The following is a 20,954-nucleotide window of genomic DNA, read 5'->3' on the forward strand; positions in this document are numbered from 1 at the left end:
GGTGATTGACTCCGCTGTCCTGGCGTTGTGAGGGAGCCTGTTCCACCATTGGGGTGCCAGAGCAGCGAACAGTTCTGACTGTTAAATGAAATGCATTCCAGGTGACTACCTCATGAAGCTGGTTGAGAGAATGCCAAGAGTGTTCAAACTGTCATCAAGGCGAAGGGTGACTAAAATATATTTTGATTTGTTTAACATTTGTTTAACACTTTTTACTATGTGTTATTTCATAGTTTTGATGTCTTCACTATTATTCTACAATGTAATTTTTTAAAAAAAAATTAAGAAAAACCCTTGAATGAGTAGGTTTGTCCAAACGTTTGACTGGTACTATATATATATATATATATATATATATATATATATATATATATATATATATATATATATATATATATATATATATATATATACATAAATTACTATGCCCCTACCCCCTTCTCCCCTGTTTAGAAAACTTGGTGGAAAACATTAAAATTGAATATATACTGTACAGTTGAAGTCAGAAGTTTACATACCCCTTAGCCAAATACATTTAAACTCAGTTTTTCACAATTCCTGACGTTTAATCCTCGTAACAATTCCCTGTCTTAGGTCAGTTAGGATCCCCACTTTATTTTAACAATGTGAAATGTCAGAATAATGGTAGAGAGAATGATTTGTTTCAGCTTTTATTTTTTACATCACATTCCCAATGGGTCAGAAGTTTACATACACTCAATTAGTATTTGGTAGCATTGCCTTTAAATTGTTTAACTTGGGTCAAACGTTTCGGGTAGCCTTCCACAACCTTCCCACAATAAGTAGGGTGAATTTTGGCCCATTCCTCCTGACAGAGCTGGTGTAACTGAGTCAGGTTTTGTAGGCCTCCTTGCTCGCACACACTTTCAGCTTGCAAGCTTCCCCCTTTTTCCTCCAAACATAACGATGCTCATTATGGCCAAACAGTTCTATTTTTGTTTCATCAGACTAGAGGACATTTCTCCAAAAAGTACGATCTTTGTCCCCATGTGCAATTGCAAACCGTAGTCTGTCTTTTTTTATGGCGGTTTTGGAGCAGTGGCTTCTTCCTTGCTGAGCAGCCTTTCAGGTTATGTCGATATAGGACTCGTTTTACTGTGGATATAGATACTTTTGTATCTGTTTCCTCCAGCATCTTCACAAGGTCCTTTGCTGTTGTTCTGTGATTGATTTGCACTTTTCACACCAAAGTACATTCATCTCTAGGAGACAGAACGCGTCTCCTTCCTGAGCGGTATTACGTCTGCGTGGTCCCATGGTGTTTATACTTGCGTACTATTGTTTGTACAGATGAACGTGGTACCTTCAGGCATTTGAAAATTGCTCCCAAGGATGAACCAGAATTGTGGAGGTCTACAATTTTTTTTCTGAGGTCTTGGCTGATTTCTTTTGATTTTCCCATGATGCCCTTCACGACTGGACTAATGACGTAATCTGCTCGAGGGGGTACTCAACTGGCCCCTACGTCGCGACGTCCCCTGAATGCCCATTTGCTAGCCTGCTAGCCGCGGCCCGCTAGCTGCTAGCACTGGCCCGCTAGCTGTCTAGAGCATATTGGACTGTTAGCTGAATAGATCTATCGGCCAATTTCTTGGGCCACTATACCTATTTTGCCAATTGGACTTGGACCCCTCTGCTACTCGGAACCCTACTAATCCATCATGACTGGTCTATCGACCTCACCACACGCGGAGGCTAAAACAGACTTTCCTCTGTCGCGACGTCCCTCTAAGTACCTTCTGCTAGCTTGCTAGCCCCGGCCTGCTAGCTGTCTGAATCGCCGTGTCTCAAGCCATCCCAACCACTCACTGGACCCCTATGATCACTCAGCTACGCATGCCCCTCCCTAATATCAATTTGCCTTGTCCATTACTTTCCTGGTTAGTGATTATTGTCTTATTTCACTGTAGAGCCTCTAGCCCTGCTCAATATGCCTTAACCAACCATTTAGTTCCACCTCCCACATATGCGGTGACATCACCTGGTTTAAATGTCTCTAGAGACAATATCTCTCTCATCATTACTCAATGCCTAGGTTTACCTCCAATGTACTCACATCCTACCATACCTTTGTCTGTACATTATGCCTTGAATCTATTCTATCGCGCCCAGAAACCTGCTCCTTTTACTCTCTGTTTTGAACGCACTAGACGACCAGTTCTGATAGCCTTTAGCCGTACCCTTATACTACTCCTCCTCTGATCCTCTGGTGATGTAGAGGTTAATCCATGCCCTGCAATGCCTAGCTCCACTCCTACTCCCCAGGTGCTCTCATTTGTTGACTTCTGTAACCGTAAAAGCCTTGGTTTCATGCATGTTAACATTAGAAGCCTCCTCCCTAAGTTTGTTTTATTCACTGCTTTAGCAGACTCTGCCAACCTGGATGCCCTAGCCGTGTCTGAATCCTGGCTTAGGAAGACCACCAAAACCCCTGAAATTTCCATCCCTAACTATAACATTTTCCGACAAGGTAGAACTGCCAAAGGGGGCGGTGTTGCAATCTACTGCAGAGATAGCCTGCAGAGTTCTGTCTTACTATCCATGTCTGTACCCAAACAATTTGAGCAACTTAATATTAGGAAGGTGTTACTCATGTTTTGTACATTTGTAAATCAGTTCATAAACCCGATGCCATGGTATTGGGAGATTAAAAAATCTGTTCCCAACTATCTAGAATTATATGCGGCGTAGTTATCAAACCTCTCAACCTTAAGTGAAACTGATACATTTTACGATTTATACTAGTCATTTTAAGGCATGCATGGTTTTTCATTGGAGGCAGACAAACCCATTCATTCCTTTCTCTTTTGAGTAATTGCCTCTTCCATTTTCGTGGCCGAGCTGCGATGAGTTCGTTATACTCCATACATGAGTTCGTTATACTCCATACACCTTTGTTAATTGCTTGTGTGACATAATTTTAGTGTCCTTATTTACAATGTCAATGTCATCCGTTATACATTTTTTCCAAGAAAATGTGTATTTCCTTTATCAATACATTGGAGTTTAGCCTTAACATTTGCTAATAATAATAATAATAATATTATTATTCTTTTAAAGACACTTTTGTGAGGGTCCCCTACCAGAATTGTACATGCTAAAAACGTATGAATATACATTCATTTCACAATAATACAATTTATTGTAACACAAATCAAATTGTAACATAAAAAATTATTTCATAAACACCTTAAAGGTTGTTTGGAGTGCCTTTGTAGTTCCAAAACACATTACAAATGCATAGGAAACAGGTAATCAAGTAATTTCACATGAAATGGAACATGTTAGAATTGCAAACAGAATGTGTTTATTTTTTTGTCAAATTTCCAGTAGGGTAACGGATGCTTTAGGTGGTGATATTTCCATATTTTCTTGACAGTTCATCCGATGACATCTTCTTGATCCCGATTACATCATTCTACCTAATAGTTTTTTTTATTCACCCAAATTCTGATGAACTTGCATGCAGCCTTGTTCCCAAGGACCTCACCTGTGATCTTGAAGTAATCACAGGTTAAGGGTCTCAGGGACAACAAAACATGCTTAGATATAAGTCAAGTCTCTAAATATACTGATGTGAATCTATTTGAGGATAAAAGTACAACACAACAAAGACAATAGAGTATATCATATTATCATGTCACAATCAGTCATCATTTGAATGATGGTGGGAGGTGTATAAAGGCTTTTATAGCGAAACGGCGAACAGCACTTAATGGGAAACTTACTTATGACGATCCCTGAAAGAAAGAGTCAATCTGCCACTACTTTGGATACCATATAATTGTGTTGTGTGTTGGGTTGGGTTGGTGAACGGCTCCACCTCATAATGGCTCATCACTAAACCTCCAAACTTGCCAGAGATGTTACCTGAAAGATGAAAAGAAGACAGGGGTAAGAAATCATTGGATGGTATTGATGCGCTGTACTATTCTTGTCTTTACATTTGAATCTTTCAAGACATGAAGATATTGTATATGCATTTCATTCCTCTAGTTACCCCCTAGTGGTAGACAGACAGAGAAAAAGTTACTGTTGAAACAGACTGACATACTATTGTCTAAACCAGGGATGGGCAACTTTGATGGGGAGGGGGCCACAAAACATTTTTACTCATGAGGGGCCGCAGTGGTTTGTGAGTCTGCGTACCCACACACATATTCTAATTTAAATATATATATTGTAGAAATATCATTGATTTACAGACACATTTCTACACTAGTCTATATTAGACAAACAGTGAAACATAACTAAACATATGCTTTCTTGAAAAGTTAAAAAAGGCTTGAAACTACTGAGATACTACCAATGCGCTAAGTTTGCTGCATGCATGTTAAAGACAGATGGGGAAGATGGCCTTCACAAGCAGCAAGAACACATCTCAGAGCTCATGCAACGAAATACATACATGTAATGCAAATAAATCCAACACAACGAAGGTGCATGTAGCATGTACTGTCTTAAATTAGACCCCTTCAATTTCCTCTTGTCCCTCTGGTTTCCCTGTCCCAGATTTACGAGCTCCTCCTTTCTCTCCAAAGCATGAGAGCACAAGAGGAAGGTGGATGAAGAAAACCAGAGAGAGAGGGAGTAGAAACACCACGCAAAATGAAACAGGATGAACGCGAAAAAAGAAATGGAAAGAGAATAACGGCGGCTAGCCGAAGAGGTCAGATAGATAGCTTCTCTCTTTTCGTTTGCCTTTTCGCTCAAGTGTATCCACTCCCCATTTCGGCTTTAGCTGGTGTAGAATTTGTGTTCCTTGTGTAAACACACACTCACACACATGACTGTGTGCACATACATACACACAAATGGATGCACATACTGTACATGCATACACAAGAGCATGCACACACACACATGCAAACATGCACAGTAGCACACACAGACACACACACTCTCGATTAGTTATTGATCTATTACCCCACTGAGAAAAAGGACAATTATTCCATCGGTAAAGGAAATAAAGCACAATAAACCCTATCTTGCTCCTTCTTCACTGTCTTCCTTTTTTTCAGGGCTGTAGCCTAGACAGTAACATGAAAAAGGTGCCCGTTCTACTCCCCCAGCTGTCTCTCTCTCCTTCTCCTATCCCTCTCACAGGCTCTGTCCCTGGCTCTGTTAATGGCTGTCTCCATGTGCCAAGTCAGATCCCTAATTCTCCGGGCGATTAGAGTCCAAGCAGCCATTGTGTGAGACAGGTACACACAGACAATTGCATTGATGCCATTACTGCTGTACTTACAGCCATACTTCCACAACCCCCTTCCACAAACACCAGCCAGCGCCTCCATCTCTGACCTCCTCCCCTCATAAATCTGTGTCACCTATATACATCGCACACACACAAACACACACACAAAACACATATGCAAGCTTACAGTCCATCTTTCTCTCTCGCCTGCTGACATTCTCACCGCTCTGTCCCCGCCTCCCCTGCTCTGTCTCTCACCCCCTTTCCCCTCATCTCCATCTATTCCCTTTTCCGCCTCCCCCCTCTCACTTTCTCTCTCTCTTTCTCGCTCATACTCTCACCCTTGTGTTTTTTTCAGGCGTGACGACTTGTCTCGCCCATCTTGCAGTCTGTGTGCGCGCATGTGTGTCTTTACGTGTGTGTGTCTATCTGTACATATGTGCGTGTGCACACATGCATGTGTGGTGTGTGTGCTCGTACACTGCTGTGCTCGTGCATCTAGGAAAGAGAGTAAATGTGTGTGAGAGCTGGAGGGAGAGAGGGAGTGGGGGAAGGTGGCAGGAGCAGACAGAGAATGAGGCTGTGGTATTCACACAGCATGAGGATCAAAGCCACATCGAGGCCAAAGGTGATTCACCTCACATTCTGTTGGACCGCCACCCTCCTCACTATTATACACTGGGAATCTAAACAACATACATCTATCATCATCTCTACATCTAAACAACACATATGTCCCTAAGAATCTGCCTCTTATAAATATCTCTTAATATAAATATTTTACAGTTAGAATCCCAATTATAATATGCATATAACTGCCATCTCTTCATTGATCATTTCTACTTGGCACAGACACGTTTATCACACATGAACAGATTCACTGTAATTGTCATGTTACGTGATTCACTTATTCCGCGTCACAGTTGTGTAGCACGTTTAAACCAACACAAGTTGTATGTGAATATAACACAATCAAGATAAAGTCATATGAGACAATTGGTTATATCAAGAATGAAACATCAATGGTTGATGGCAGAAAGGAATGTCAGAAAGTCAAAAATAATAAAGTGCCCCCACAAACCTATAAATGGCACAAAATTCCAAAATAGCAGACAATAGTTGGCACTAGTGACATGCTGGGTATATTTATCCTGTTGGAGGAGAGATCAAGGAAGTATTTCTTTGAGTGCTTAAAGAAAAAACAGCGGCAGGCACAGATTAATGATATATGTTATTTTCCCCCCCTTACTCGAGCACTGTAACGCAATGCGGATAGTGACTGTCTGAGCCACTAGCCAGACACACTGGGGGGACTTAGGGGGAGTGGAGGGGGGTTGTAAGGTGAGGAGGAGGAGAGGGGGAAGGCAGTATGGTGGGGGAGCTCAAACACAAGCTCCCATGCTTTCGGACATATTGATACTAATAGCTGTACTTCCTGCAACCACACAGAACAGCAGACTCTTGTGAAGATGGCGAATTTATGAGATCACAGTAGAAACCTGTCACCTGTCCATTTTATTCAAAGGCTATATAATCCAGGGCGTGTGCCAATTTTTTTATTTATTTAACTTTTATTTAGTCAGGGGATACTCTTTGAGACCAGGGTTTCATTTTGAAAGGTGCCCTGAGCACAGCAATACAACAATACAACACTACAAAAATGATCATTCTAACAAAACAAAAAGAAAACTTCATTACAACTTTCAACATTACAACCTAAACAATCTCTAAATTCAATCAAAACAACTGCAACTTTCATTCAACACATCTAATACTAGAATCTTAAAATGCCCTGGCAGCACCAGGGAATGAAGATGCAAGGAGTTCTGCAGGCTAGTCGAAGATTGGGGGCATTAAAACTGAAAGCAGATCTACCTAGATTGGTGCAGACTGGTGGAACCTCAAGAGTTAACTATTCCTGTGAATGGGTTTGGTGTTTTAATACATTAGATCTTTATCAATCCAAACGCACAGATATTTAAAACCTCTTAGGGTTAGGGGGCAGTGTTCGGAAGTTCAGATGAATGACGTGCCCAAAGTAAACTGCCTGTTACTCAGGCCCAGAAGCTAGGATATGCATATAATTGCATTGGATAGAAAACACTCTGAAGTTTCTAAAACTGTTAAAATAATGTCTGTGAGTATAACAGAACTGATATGGCAGGCGAAACCCCGAGGACAAACCATCCGAAAAAAAAGAAAATGCAGCCTACCACTGTTTCCAATGGCTTTCATGTTTATTATGAGGCAAAGTCCTCCCAGATTGCAGTTCCTAGGGCTTCCACTAGATGTCAACAGTCTTTAGAAAGAGTTTCAGGCTGGTTTTTCGAAAAATGAGATAGAAGTTGTAGTTTTTCTAAGTGGTTCCCATTTGGCAGTTTTTGTGGTTCCCATTTTGGCTGTAGTGTTTCCATACGCGTGGATGAAAGCGCGTTCTTTGTTATTTATCTCCGGTAATGAACATACTATTCTCCATCTTAAATTTGATCATTTATTTACTGATTAGGGTACCTGAGGTTTGATTATAAACGTTGTTTGACTTGTTTGGATAAGTTTATTGGTAACGTTTGGGATTCATTTTGTATGCATTTTGAAGGAGGGAAACCGGTGGATTATTGAATGAAGCGCGCCAGCTAAACTGAGTTTTTATGGATATAAAGAAGGACTTTATCGAACCAAAGGACCATTTGTGATGTAACTGGGACCTTTTGGAGTGCCAACAGAAGAAGATCTTCAAAGGTAAGGCATTTATTATATCGCTTTTTCTGACTTTCGTGACGCACTTGCCTGGTTGAAATTTTTTTCATGCTTTTGTATGCGGGGCACTGTCCTCAGATAATCGCATGGTGTGCTTTTGCTGTAAAGCCTTTTTGAAATCTGATACAGCAGCTGGATTAACAAGAAGTTAAGCTTTATTTTGATGTATAATACTTGAATTTTCATGAATGTTAAATATTTATATTTCTGTCATTTGAATTTCGCGCTCTGCAATTTCACCGGATGTTGGCCAGGTGGGACACTACCGTCCCACCTGCCCATAAGAAGTTATACTCTGTCAATTAGGTTAGTATTGTGGAGTAACTACAATGTTGTTGATCCGTTCTCCAGTTTTCTCCTATCACAGCCATTAAACTCTGTAAGTGTTTTATCACCATTAATCTCATGGTGAAATCCCTGAGCGGAAACTGAGTTAGGAAGGACGCCAGTATCTTTGTAGTGACTGGGTGTATTGATACACCATCCAAAGTGTAATTAATAACTTCACCATGCTCAACGGGAAATTCAATGTCTGCTTTTGTGGAAAAAGTAAAGGGGTGTGAATACTTTCTGAAGGCACTGTGTTTAGTCCATCTGAGAATTTTCTTTACGTGAATTAGAGAACAACATATATTTAATTTTGCTCGCATTACTGTAAGTTCAAGTTTTAAATCAACAAGGGAGTTGGTCAGGGATTCTAATATCTTGGCTAGGCAAGATAACTATCGCCCAATATCCGTTATCTAAGTCAGAAGGACCTCCTCCCTTCTGTATGGGGAGGACACGTGCCATTTTCCAGAACTTAGGGATAACACCAGTAGCAATTGTCAAGTAAAAAATACCGGTTAATGATTCAACAATGAGTCGGGCAGAGAGCTGTAGTAAGCCCATGGGGATTTTTTCCCATCGATCTTTAGCAAGGTACTAAATATATCAGACATAAAATACTTGAAATGAAAAAAAAATAAGATTGTCTGTACAGTCTGTTTCAAGTTAAATCAATTCCCTATCGAGAAATTAGAGGAATTCTCAGAAACTATTCTTTCAAAAAGATGGCCAGCTGAGACGAAATGGTTAAAAGCACCACAAATTTCCATTTGCTCTATATTACGGGACAAGAGGCTGTCATAAACTGTAATGGCAATGGGGGAGTGCAACAATAAAAGGGCAATACACTGTGTAATCTGTGACCATGAACAAACCATGATAATGGTGTTTAGGTAATGTTATTGTATGTTATTGAAATTCAAATCAAATTTTCTAAGTCTAAGTAATGTGCCTTAATCGGCCTCTTATGCCCCTTATTCAATCGCACACATAGATTGCATTCCTATGGGCACTGTTCAAATGTACAGCACTATACATAAAATCAAAATCAAATCAAATTTTATTGGTCACACGTGTTTGGCAGATGTTATTGCGGGTGTAACGAAATGCTTGTGTTTCTAGCTCCAACAGTGCAGTAAAATATAACAAGTAATATCTAACAATTTCACAACAGTATACACAATACACACAAATCTAAGTAAGGAATGGGTTAAGAATATATACATATGAGATTATCAATGTCAGAGCGGCATAGACTAAGATAGAGTAGAATATAATATAATACAGTATATCCTGTTAGGGCTAGGGGGCAGTATTGACACGGCTGGATAAAAAACATACCCGATTTAATCTGGTTACCACTCCTACCCAGTAACTAGAATATGCATATACTTATTACATATGGATAGAAAACACCCTAAAGTTTCTAAAACTGTTTGAATGGTGTCTGTGAGTATAACAGAACTCAAATGGCAGGTCAAAACCTGAGAGATTCCTTTACAGGAAGTGGCCTGCCTGACCATTTCTGGAACTTCTTTGCCATCTCTATCGTTTACTAAGGATCTCTGCTCTAACGTGACACTTCCTACGTCGTCCATAGGCGCTCAGAGCCCGGGAAAAACCTGAATGTCGTCATCCCAGCCCCAGGCTGAAACACATTATCGCCTTTCTCAAGTGGCCGATCAAGGGACTCTGGGCTTAGGCGCGTGACCTGACCGCCCCCGCCTTTGTGATTTTTTCCTCTGTTTGCCGAAAAGGAGATTCCCGGTCGGAATATTATCGCTTTTCTATGAGAAAAATGGCATAAAAATTGATTTTAAACAGCGGTTGACATGCTTCGAAGTACGGTAATGGAATATTTAGATTTTTTTTGTCATGAATTGCGCCGTGCGCGCGACACTTCTTTACCATTTCGGATAGTGTCTGGAACGCACGAACAAAACGCCGCTATTCGGATATAATGATGGATTATTTTGGACCAAACCAACATTTGTTATTGAAGTAGCAGTCCTGGGAGTGCATTCTGACGAAGACAACAAAGGTAATCAAACTTTTATAATAGTAAATATGATTATGGTGAGTGCTAAACTTGCCGGGTGTCTAAATAGCTAGCCCGTGATGCCTGGGCTATGTACTTAGAATATTGCAAAATGTGCTTTCACCAAAAAGCTATTTTAAAATCGGACATATCGAGTGCATAGAGGAGGTCTGTATCTATAATTCTTAAAATAATTGTTATGCTTTTTGTGAACGTTTATCGTGAGTAATTTAGTAAAATGTTAGCGAATTCCCCGGAAGTATGCTAGTTCTGAACGTCACATGCTAATGTAAAAAGCTGGTTTTTGATATAAATATGAACTTGATTGAACAAAACATGCATGTATTGTATAACATAATGTCCTAGGGTTGTCATCTGATGAAGATCATCAAAGGTTAGTGCTGCATTTAGCTGTCTTCTGGGTTTTTGTGACATTATATGCTAGCTTGAAAAATGGGTGTCTGATTATTTCTGGCTTGGTACTCTGCTGACATAATCTAATGTTTTGCTTTCGTTGTAAAGCCTTTTTGAAATCGGACAGTGTGGTTAGATTAACGAGAGTCTTGTCTTTAAATAGCTGTAAAATAGTCATATGTTTGAGAAATTGAAGTAATAGGATTTTTAAGGTTTTGAAAATCGCGCCACAGGCTTCAAGTGGCTGTTACGTAGGTGGGACGAATTCGTCCCGCCTAGCCAAGAGAGGATATACATATGAGATGAGTAATGCAAGATATGTAAACATTATTAAAGTGACTAGTGTTCCATTTATTAAAGTGGCCAGTGATTTCAAGGCTATGTATATTGGCGGCAGCCTCTAATGTGCTAGTGATGGCTGTTTAACATTCTGATGGCTTGAGATAGAAGCTGTTTTTCAGTTTCTCGGTCCCAGCTTTGATGCACCTGGACTGACCTCGCCTTCTGGATGGTAGCAGGTTGAACAGGCAGTGGCCCGGATGGTTGTTGTCGTTGGTTATCTTTTTGGCCTTCCTGTGACATCGGGTGCTGTAGGTGTCCTAGAGGGCAGGCAGTTTTCCCCCGGTGATGCGTTGTGTAGACCTCACTACCCTCTGGAGAGCCCTGCAGTTGTGGGCGGTGTAGTTGCCGTACCAGGCAGTGATACAGCCCGACAGGATGCTCTCAATTGTGCATCTGTAAAAGTTTGTGAGGGTTTTAGGTGCCAAGCCAAATTTCTTCAGCCTCCTGAGGTTGAAGAGGCACTGCTGCGCCTTCTTCATCACACTGCCTGTGTGGGTGGACCATTTCAGGTTGTCCGTGATTTGTACACCGAGGATCTTGAAGCTTTCCACCTTCTCTACTGCGGTCCTGTCGATGTGGATAAGAGGGTGCTCCCTCTGCTGTTTCCTGAAGTCCACGATCAGCTACTATGTTTTGTTGATGTTGGGTGAGAGGTTATTTCCTGGCACCACACTCCCAGAGCCCTTACCTCCTCCATGTAGGCTGTCTCGTCATTATTGGTAATCAAGCCTACTACTGTTGTCTCATCTGCAAACTTGATGATTGAGTTGGATGTGAACAGGGAGTACAGGAGGGGGCTGAGCACGCACCCTTGTGGGGCCCAAGTGTTGAGGATCAGCAAAGTGGAGGTGTTGTTTCCTACCTTTATCACCTGGGGGCTGCCATCCAGGACACAGCCCTATTTCACATTTCTTACTCAGTGGTATTACACATTATTATACATTATCCATTATAAATTGACAGAACAATGCATAGTAAAGGTATTTTTAGGGGCGGTTTCCTGGACACAGATTAAACCTAGTCCTGGACTAACAAGCAAGATTAATGGAGCATCGCAGCGTAGAGCTGACACTTTCTAAATGGCCCACTCTGTCTAAATGTCCAGAACTGTTGTGGGGTATTTAGTCGACTCTTCATACTTACCACAGGGGAGTTGAGAGAAGGGGTCCATTGGATGATGTATTGGTGACACCGCAGGGAAAGCTAGAAGGTTGTACAGTTATCTCCAGGCTGTTAATTATGCGAAACAATACAACCAACTACCTCACACTGCAGAGCCCTCTTAGAGCAGGGTCACTACTGGAGTTTCCTGACAGAATGACTGTGCATCTCTCTTTAATGTTCTGTCCTTTCAGTAGTTTTACTCTAAATACAGTATGTTTTTCACCCAATTGATCATATAATTCAATATTGGTTCGAAAGTCATCCTGAATAAAAAAAAAATATATAATTCTAGAAAGGTTTGTTAACTTATATCCTAACATTGTACAGGGTATCATGATGGAATGTACAGATTCCAAAGTGATAAAAAAATGCGTGTGGGTTAAGAAATGCATCCACCCAATGCATTTCTGTGGTATTGTCTCCCTCTTGTGGTACGTGATTGAACCTTCAAGACATCCCCTCCCCATTCAACTCACTTATGGCAAGACCTTGGTTAGAACCCAAATGCCACTTTATTCCCTTTATAGTGCACTACTTTTGACCAGATCTGGCACTATAAAGGGAATAGGGGGCCATTTGGGACGCATTCCTTCACTGTCTCACAGCACAAAGCCAGGCACTCTACCTGCAGTCTGTCTGACGTACTTAAACAATAATGTGGTGCATCCAAAATCTTCACCCCCTTGAATACTGAGAATACTTCATTGTTCTAAAACAGTCTAGAAATGCTGGGTTCAGTCTCATCCTTTTTCTCTCACTTTGTCTTTCTTCTCCCACAAAAAGAACATCAGAATGTAAGTATTGTCTCTCTGTGAATTGATAATCATCACTTTACTCAGGTAAAAAGGTCTGTAGGCTCACTCTTCACTAGACTATCAACTGATGGCAATAAGATTGATCAAGACATAGAGTGTAGTGATTTGGAAATGATGACGCTAGATATCTTCTTTTAGCAGACTCTTTCAATCACCACAACATTAATTATTGTATCAGTAGACATTCTGTCTTAATAATCATATGGGAGTGCCTAAAGCAGGGAGTACATAATATGTACTACTATATTATACTCCCTTCTCTCAATCTGATCAATGAAGCAACACTTGCCCTGATGGTAGATCCAAGTTTTATTTTTTGTTGTAAAATATGAGTAATCATGGGTTACAGATCTACAGCTCAATATTAATTACAACATTTGTGAGCGCCATTAGGTCAATCTATCTCACTGCACAACATAGGGAGCTGATTTTGATAGGCACGTACAGACTTATGACTGCAGAGTGAGGTACAGATCTTTTCCTCTCCGATAAAAGCAGTAAATTGGCTGTTGTTGGAAGTCAATTGTGGTGTTTTGACACTCTTCCTTTGTGCCTGAAGGACTCACTGATTACTTGATAGCTACACAGCTTTGCTAGGCTCCCCATTCAGCTTGGTTAATGCGCCAAAAAAACATCCTTCACTTCTGAGTTGGCTAGCTAAAGCTTTACTGAATTTCTGTTGACCAAAAGGTTGAGGAGTGGGATCAAGGTTTCATGTCAACTGATGCATATTGACTGGGAAATTCATATTGCGACAATTACGTCAGTGGCTTTTTGTCTAGGACTATGTATGAGCATAAATGCCATCACCAGAGCCAGTGCACCAGCTATCTTGCTAAGTGATTCTACCCTTCGTTTGATATATTATACAGATATATCAGGTGGGAAAGACCAACTATTATGCCCTTCAATAGATTTAGTGCCAATTTCAAACAGTATCCTACTATGAAAGTATGATCAGTGGAGACATTACAGATCGTAATCTTTTTTTTTTTTTACTCATGTTGGATGGCATTCAACTGCAAACCCCAATCGCCACTTCTTTCTTTCTTTCTTTCTTCTTTCTTTCTTTCTTTCTTTCTTTCTTTCTTTCTTTCTTTCTTTCTTTCTTTCTTTCTTTCTTTCTTTCTTTCTTTCTTTCTTTCTTTCTTTCTTTCTTTCTTTCTCCTTCAGTCTACCCCACAAAGCCGACCGTCTGTCTACCCTTCATTCGCGCTTTCATTGGCTGGCTTCCCCGGTCTCTAAGTGCCTCTCAGTTGCCCTTCATTGCCAAACATTTGTCTGAGAAATCTTTTCCAGCTCTTTTTGTTTTTGTTGGACAATCTCTCTTTTCATACAGGTCTCTCTTCTTCATCCCCTTGATTCCGCTCCTCCCCTTTCAATCTCTCTCACTGTCTCATCCGTAGTCGAATCACGCGTGTATGCAGCATGGTTGTGCCAATGCCATTTCTCTGCCAGTCTGTTTGTGTGTGTGTTTGTGTGCCAATGTAAGTCTGATGGAAAGCCCTTGTGTTGGATGGCAGTCTATGGTTTATGAACCCCAGTTGGTTTGGGGTTATGTGAAGCTATTGTAGATTACTATTCAAACAACTTGATTGGGAGGGTCGGAGGATCATAGCATAGAGCTCCACCGTCAAGAAAAATATTGATGAAGAATATTTAGATATAATAAAGAATTATAAATTCCTCTCTGTATATTCAAAAAGTGACAGTACATGCACTTATTAGGCTCTGTCTGGGAATCTGTGACTTTGCACCAGACACCAGAGTTGGGCTTGTTAAGGTGAGAGAGGGAAGCACATCCGTCGACAGAATCCAAATTTGGCACTGCACAGTTGACTGATGGATGGTCAAACTTTCCAGCTGTTTCACAGTGGGTGGCTCCCTCCCAGCCCGTCTCTGTAACTAACAGTGTCTACGTCCCAAATGACACCGTTTTCCCAATATAGTGCACTGCCATTGACCAGGGCCGAGAGTAGTGCACTATATAGGGAATAGGGTGCCTTTTGGGACTCAAACAGTGTCCCACTGGATATTCACTGAAGATAGAAGGACATTGGCCCCCCTTCTGAGTAACCAGCAGTTAAAAAAATGTTTTATCCATTAAGGACATAAGGAAGAGAATGAAAAAAAAGTAACCAAAGCTTGTTTGTTTGTTAAAAGAATAAACTTAACATCTGTTCTTGTAGTCAAAAGTTGAGAGATTGACAAAGTCTTAAATTAAATTTGAGGAAGATAATACATTTAAAACACAGTTTGACTTAACAGGGAGGGAACGCAAAACAAAAGCTTTTGAATTTATATGCTTCTGACTTGACTGGATAGAGACACTAGAGCGACGTGACAGCTGCATTGGTATCAAACATGCCTGTCTGATCTTTGTCAATCACTGAGGTAATTCTCTGGATACAAAGCTAAAAATAATGAGCTCAGGTGACAGATACACCTTTGACACACTTAAAAAATGACACATCTTAAGACTTAACGTGTCTCCGCTGTGATTTGAGTGACAGACAACTAAGCCACTGTGTGTGGCAAAACCCAGACAGCCAGAGAGCAGAGTCCATGAAGTCTGCATGGCAACAAATGCATTGTTGAGTGCAGAGTCTTAACTCAATCTATCATTGTCTCCTCTTCTAACTGGAAAAGCAGATTGAGATGGATGGCAAGTCGACGTGACACGCATTACCTCACCAGAGCTGAGGCAGGTGGGAGTATAAACTGTGTATACTGTGTGGATATGTGGTAATTATTTTCACTTTTATTTCCAGAACGTTTATGAGAGTGTGTTTATTTGACCGTTAGACGTTGGGGAGGATGCTGGAATGTGTTATACTCCTCTCCGGAGTCATATTCAGTCCCTTGTCCTCTTTAGAGTTTGGGTCTGGTTCCCTGTATGGGAGAGCAAGGGTCAGACCACCCCGCAGACAAACTTTCCCTCTTCAGCCAGATGACAACTTGATTCAAGGCCAGGGTAAGTATCTGCTACTCCCAGACCATAAATGATTAGCTTTCTCAAGATGATACGAGATGCTGTAGTAGTCCCAACCCCTCTATTCTCTTCCCCCATTTCTCTCTCCCATATTTACAAAGGCAGCATAAGATGTTACCATGGGAACACTGACACTGCCTGGCAACCTCAATGGCTTGGCAAGATGCCCAATAGTTACTATGGCGCAGTTTTCAGTTGCTATGGGTATTGTGCCATTCCTGTGAGTGTGTGTGCACGTGTGGAACATGTGTTTTTGTAGCCTATGTAAGTCAATGTACTTGTACCTAATTCTAATAAAGCCCATTGAAAGAGTTGATATAGCTCGTTATTTTATGTTTTATGTAAATTAGATATTTTACCATCTGTTTGAAATAGCTATTAGTGGGAGTGTTTGTGAGTGGAATGAGATTTGAAGTTGCCAGAACATTCACATATGTGTGTATATGTGCGTGTTTCTGTGTCTCTCTCTCTCTCTCTGTGTGTGTGTGTGTGTGTGTGTGTGTGTGTGTGTGTGTGTGTGTGTCAGAGAGAGAGAGAGAGAGAGAGAGAGAGAGAGAGAGAGAGAGAGAGAGAGAGAGAGAGTGAAAAGAACGGTGAGTGAGAGAGAGAGAGAGAGAGAAAGATTGGAGGCAGCTTTACCTTACTGAGGCTGGATTGAAATTCTTTCCATTGTTCCTCCTTAGTGGGAAGTTTCCACGGACTCAAGACAAGAGTAGACCACAGCATTCCTGAAAGCAACAGAGAATATGCTGTTTATTATTATCTATTAATAAATCAATTCATATGTCCACAGTTCAGACCTGACCTTGTCCAGTGCTATTTCCGATGGAAACATAGAGCATTGGATAATGTAATCTTTGAACAATAAATAACAATAGTAGAGTAAACGCATTGAACCAAAAAGATATTAGCTCATAGTCTTAAAGATACACTATGCAGAAATCATTACAATTCTAATAGTTTGCCTAATTTCAGTTTTTGACAAAACAAGCATTGTGTAGAGAATCATTGTACCATCTAAACTGCTGTGAAATATATATTCCAGAACCAAAATTATTGTATATTTAGCTGTTTGAAGCTGGTGTACAAAACCAAAGAAAAAGAGCAAAAACGAAATTTCAGAACGGGAAGAATAGAAATAGCACACATAGAACATATCTACAGCTTATTAGACTTGCCTTCAATGGGAATGAAAGATCTATAACACAAATTTCTATGCGAATTTGGTCAGGTTGACCAAAAAGTTACATATTGTAGTCAGGAAACAGAGTATATCTGCAATATTATCTGTTTAGATAATGAAAGGGAAAATGGAAGAGTGAAAATATTACAATGATGTTGTGCTATTGACAAAGACTGAATAGAACATGACATACAAAGCCATGAAGAGATGCTTTAAGACAATAGTGATGAATAATACATGAACAATGATGAACAACACAATCCGACATTATAAATTAAATAGTAGTGAGCCAAACAAATGAAATAATTATTACATCTCAACACAGTGTTTGGATGCACTTAAGACCTCTGCATGCTTCGGTTCAGCTGGCACCTAGCTGAACTCGGTGCGGCGAACCGAACGAGTGTCCTTGCTTACCTTCGACCTTCGCTTGAAAACAACTTGGCTTAAAAAAACAAGAACAAAAAGCACCCTTAATACTGTTTTTCAATCTGGAGACGCATAGCCAGAAAACACTTCCTCAAAATAGTCAAGATATGTCATTCACTTTTACATTTTTGCCAAGGAGATCTTAGTCGCACATTTTTATATTTAACTAGGATGTTTGGTGCAGTATTTCTCAAATGAAAAAATGTATATGAAAACGAGTCGTCTATCTTTGAATGACAACAAACTATTCATTGAATAATCCTTACTGTTGACCAATTACCGATGAAGGGGCGTAGACTTCGCCTTCCGAACAGCCCTAAAAAAAACTTGAAGGCCAAAACCAACAAAAACGTCAAAAAATGTAACTTCCGAACTTCGGTTTGCCTCAAACATTTTTGTGTGCACGAACAGCTGAAAAAACTCTTGCCGAAGGACAAAACGAATAACAACGTCACAAAATGTCATCATAATATATGCACAAACTGTTCCAAACTGTTTCAGATGGGAAGCATGCGGACACCTTTAGTAAGAGATCAGTGTTGCCTGCAGTGCATCTTGATCTAACATTACCAGAGGAAGCGTTGCCCCTTCCCCTGCCTCTCCCATCCCTTTGAATTGAAACCATGGCTGGAGATGTCTGATTGAGCACAGCATGCCCTTAAAAGGAGGCTAAACAGTCAGGTGTTACGGCAACTTGATGCCACCAACCAGAGATTTTGAGGGGGGATGGTTTGGGAGGTCAGACAACCTGTCAGGGGGTCATTATCAGAGACACATCATTCTGGCTCTGAATCGGCAAGAAGGAAGTTGAGCCTAAAATATTGATGCTTCTTAAAGTGTATTTTCAAGTGAATCTCGGGTCTGGAGACTCATTGAGTTTTCACTTGTGTCCTTCATACTTCCCCATGCATACTACACTCTTAGAAAAGTGTCCCAAAGGGGTTCTCTGGCTGTCCCCATAGGAGAACCCTTGTGGGTTCCATGTAGAACCCTCTGTGGAAAGGATTCTACATGGAACCCAAGAGTTCTACCTGGAACCAAAATGGTTCTATACAGTATGGAACCAAAACGGGTTCTTCAAAAGGTTCTCTTTTTTTTCTAAGAGTGTAGACATCCTTCTATGAATGAATTGTATGTGTGGTGCCAGTGTCACCAAAAAACAACAATGACAATGCAACACTAAACAAAAATGTAAAGCCCCTTCAAAAACATCAACACTGAAAAATGAATAGCAGCTTTAGCCTAATTGTGTTACCTGCAAGGTCTGACTCTCTGTTTTCAATTCAGCTCTGGAGTGTTGGGTCAATATGGAATCTGGTCTCCATTCTGTGTCATTAGCTTGTCTGATCATTTAGGAGAGACCTTTTTAAGTGTGTCCGCAGGTGTGTGTGGGACAGAGAGAGATAGAGACATACACACATTGACGGGAATAGCGCTGAGTGAGTGCATATTTATGCATGCATAGTGGTATTTCCATTCAATACAATTCAGATACAGACCTGTCTTCACAACGTGCATGCATTGACGCAGTTCACATATGTCCTATGTGAGTGGGTGTGTGTGTGCTTTTCCAGTGTGTGTGTGTGTGTGTGTGTGTGTGTGTGTGTGTGTGTGTGTGTGTGTGTGTGTGTGTGTGTGTGTGTCTTTATGTTTGTTTAATGCGGCAGAGGGTGGAGTGGCGGATCAATAAGAAACAAAGGAATTCAGATCAATATGAAGCCAAGTGAGAGCGTGAAGGAGAGAGAAGGGGAGAGAGAGAAAAAGGGAGGAGGGGGATGAAGAAGTGGGAGGTGGTGAGTTGGAGGGTTGGACGGGGACTGACTGTTAGTGCTAGCACACTGGCTAACTGTACACTGGGGAGAAACCAGTCATCTCTACAGCACAACCTGAGTACTTAAACTCTAGACGTCAGTGACAGTGAAGAAAGAGGGTCAAGGAGGGGAGAGAGAGGAGAGCAGAGAGATACTGGAGACGAATTCAACCTTCCTGCATTGTTATTGACATTCTGTTAAAGCAGTGACTCAGACTTAGAGAGAAGAGAGGGAATTGGATATTATTACAGGCTTTGGTTTTTCCTTTTATGTTTTGAGGTTGGACTTTAGTACGTTAGCACTTAGGATGTACCGATTGGCATCACATCGTTAGTCAGTATGTGTTACACCTGTGCTGTCTTGTTCATCTCATTAGTGGGAAAGTGTTTCATCTGTGCTGGCCCAGGTGCTATTTAAGAGTGGCTGGCCCAGTACTCCAGTTGTCTTGTTAGATGCAGAGCGTTAACACCTTTAGTTGGCTATTCCTATTTTGATGTCTAGACAAACAATACTTTGTCTGAATTTGTTTTGCTCCAAGTTTGGTGGGTGCTCATGGGGCGTGTCTTTTAGGTTCCAGTTATTGTTGCTAGTCAACTTTCAATGGACACCCCCATGAGTGTCTTTCAGAACCCCTCCTAAAACCCATCTGTTTCGTTTTGGTTGTTGTCAGTGACTCTTTGTTAGGTCCCCCTTCTGTTTGAGTGACATTATTTGTTTTTGACCAGTGCACTATATGGAGAATATGGTGCAATTTGGGACAAAGCCACGGTTTGGAGGGTGTCCAGGGTATGGCTGTGTGTCACCTATCCTTGACCTCTGAACCCCAGTCAGTGAAATCTGGCTCTGTATGATAGAGGCAGACACGCTACAGCTGAAGGCCAAGTGGACTCTGACCATCAATCTGTCACCCCACCGTCTAAAGCAAATCTCCATCTTTTGTTTTTAGAAATGCATATATGCAAGTATCATGCACTATACATACCATAAATTCTATCTTTTCCTACTATCGATTTCCTTTTCAGACTGGTATTATTTTTCTATCGTGACAAATATTTCAAATTCTTTCAGCCAATGTCTTCCCACATCTCAAAGTGAAAACAGGATAACTTGGGTTTCTACAACGCCTCATCGCTTGGTGGCGAGATCAAAGCGCAGAAGGCCATTTAGGTGTCTTTAATGGATGAGACTTTTTTTGGTGTGAAGTGGTGAAAACAAACACCTGGCTGCTGAGTGCTATTGAACCTGCTCTCCATCTTGCTCAAGGTTCCTCAGCACTTGAGACACGTTTTAATTAGAAAGGCCAAACTGACCATTTCTTCTGAATGATCTGTGTAGAAATATAGCATAGTGGTGTTAAGTGCTGAGATTCAGCAGGAGGTTCAGGTGCATATGTGTACATTTCTATTAAAAGTAACCACATTTCCATCCACGGTTTTCATACCGTATTGAAAAATCACGACAGCT

The 20,954-nt window shown here is 40.9% G+C and overlaps 1 long non-coding RNA gene across 1 annotated transcript in view; it reads right to left on the minus strand.

The window, feature by feature from the left end:
- Positions 1-428: 428 nt before the first annotated feature.
- LOC106588246 (uncharacterized) overlaps positions 429-20,954 on the minus strand; it is a 46,466-nt gene continuing 25,940 nt past the window's right edge. The window contains exons 2-3 of the long non-coding RNA XR_001324611.3: positions 16,707-16,795; positions 429-3,891 (exon numbers count right to left, since the gene is read on the minus strand). This is a non-coding gene — a long non-coding RNA (uncharacterized LOC106588246). The remainder of the gene's footprint in view (positions 3,892-16,706; positions 16,796-20,954) is intronic.

This window comes from Salmo salar, chromosome 27, assembly GCF_965601325.2.
Source record: "Salmo salar chromosome 27, fSalSal1, whole genome shotgun sequence".
Classification (NCBI taxonomy): Eukaryota; Metazoa; Chordata; class Actinopteri; order Salmoniformes; family Salmonidae; genus Salmo; species Salmo salar.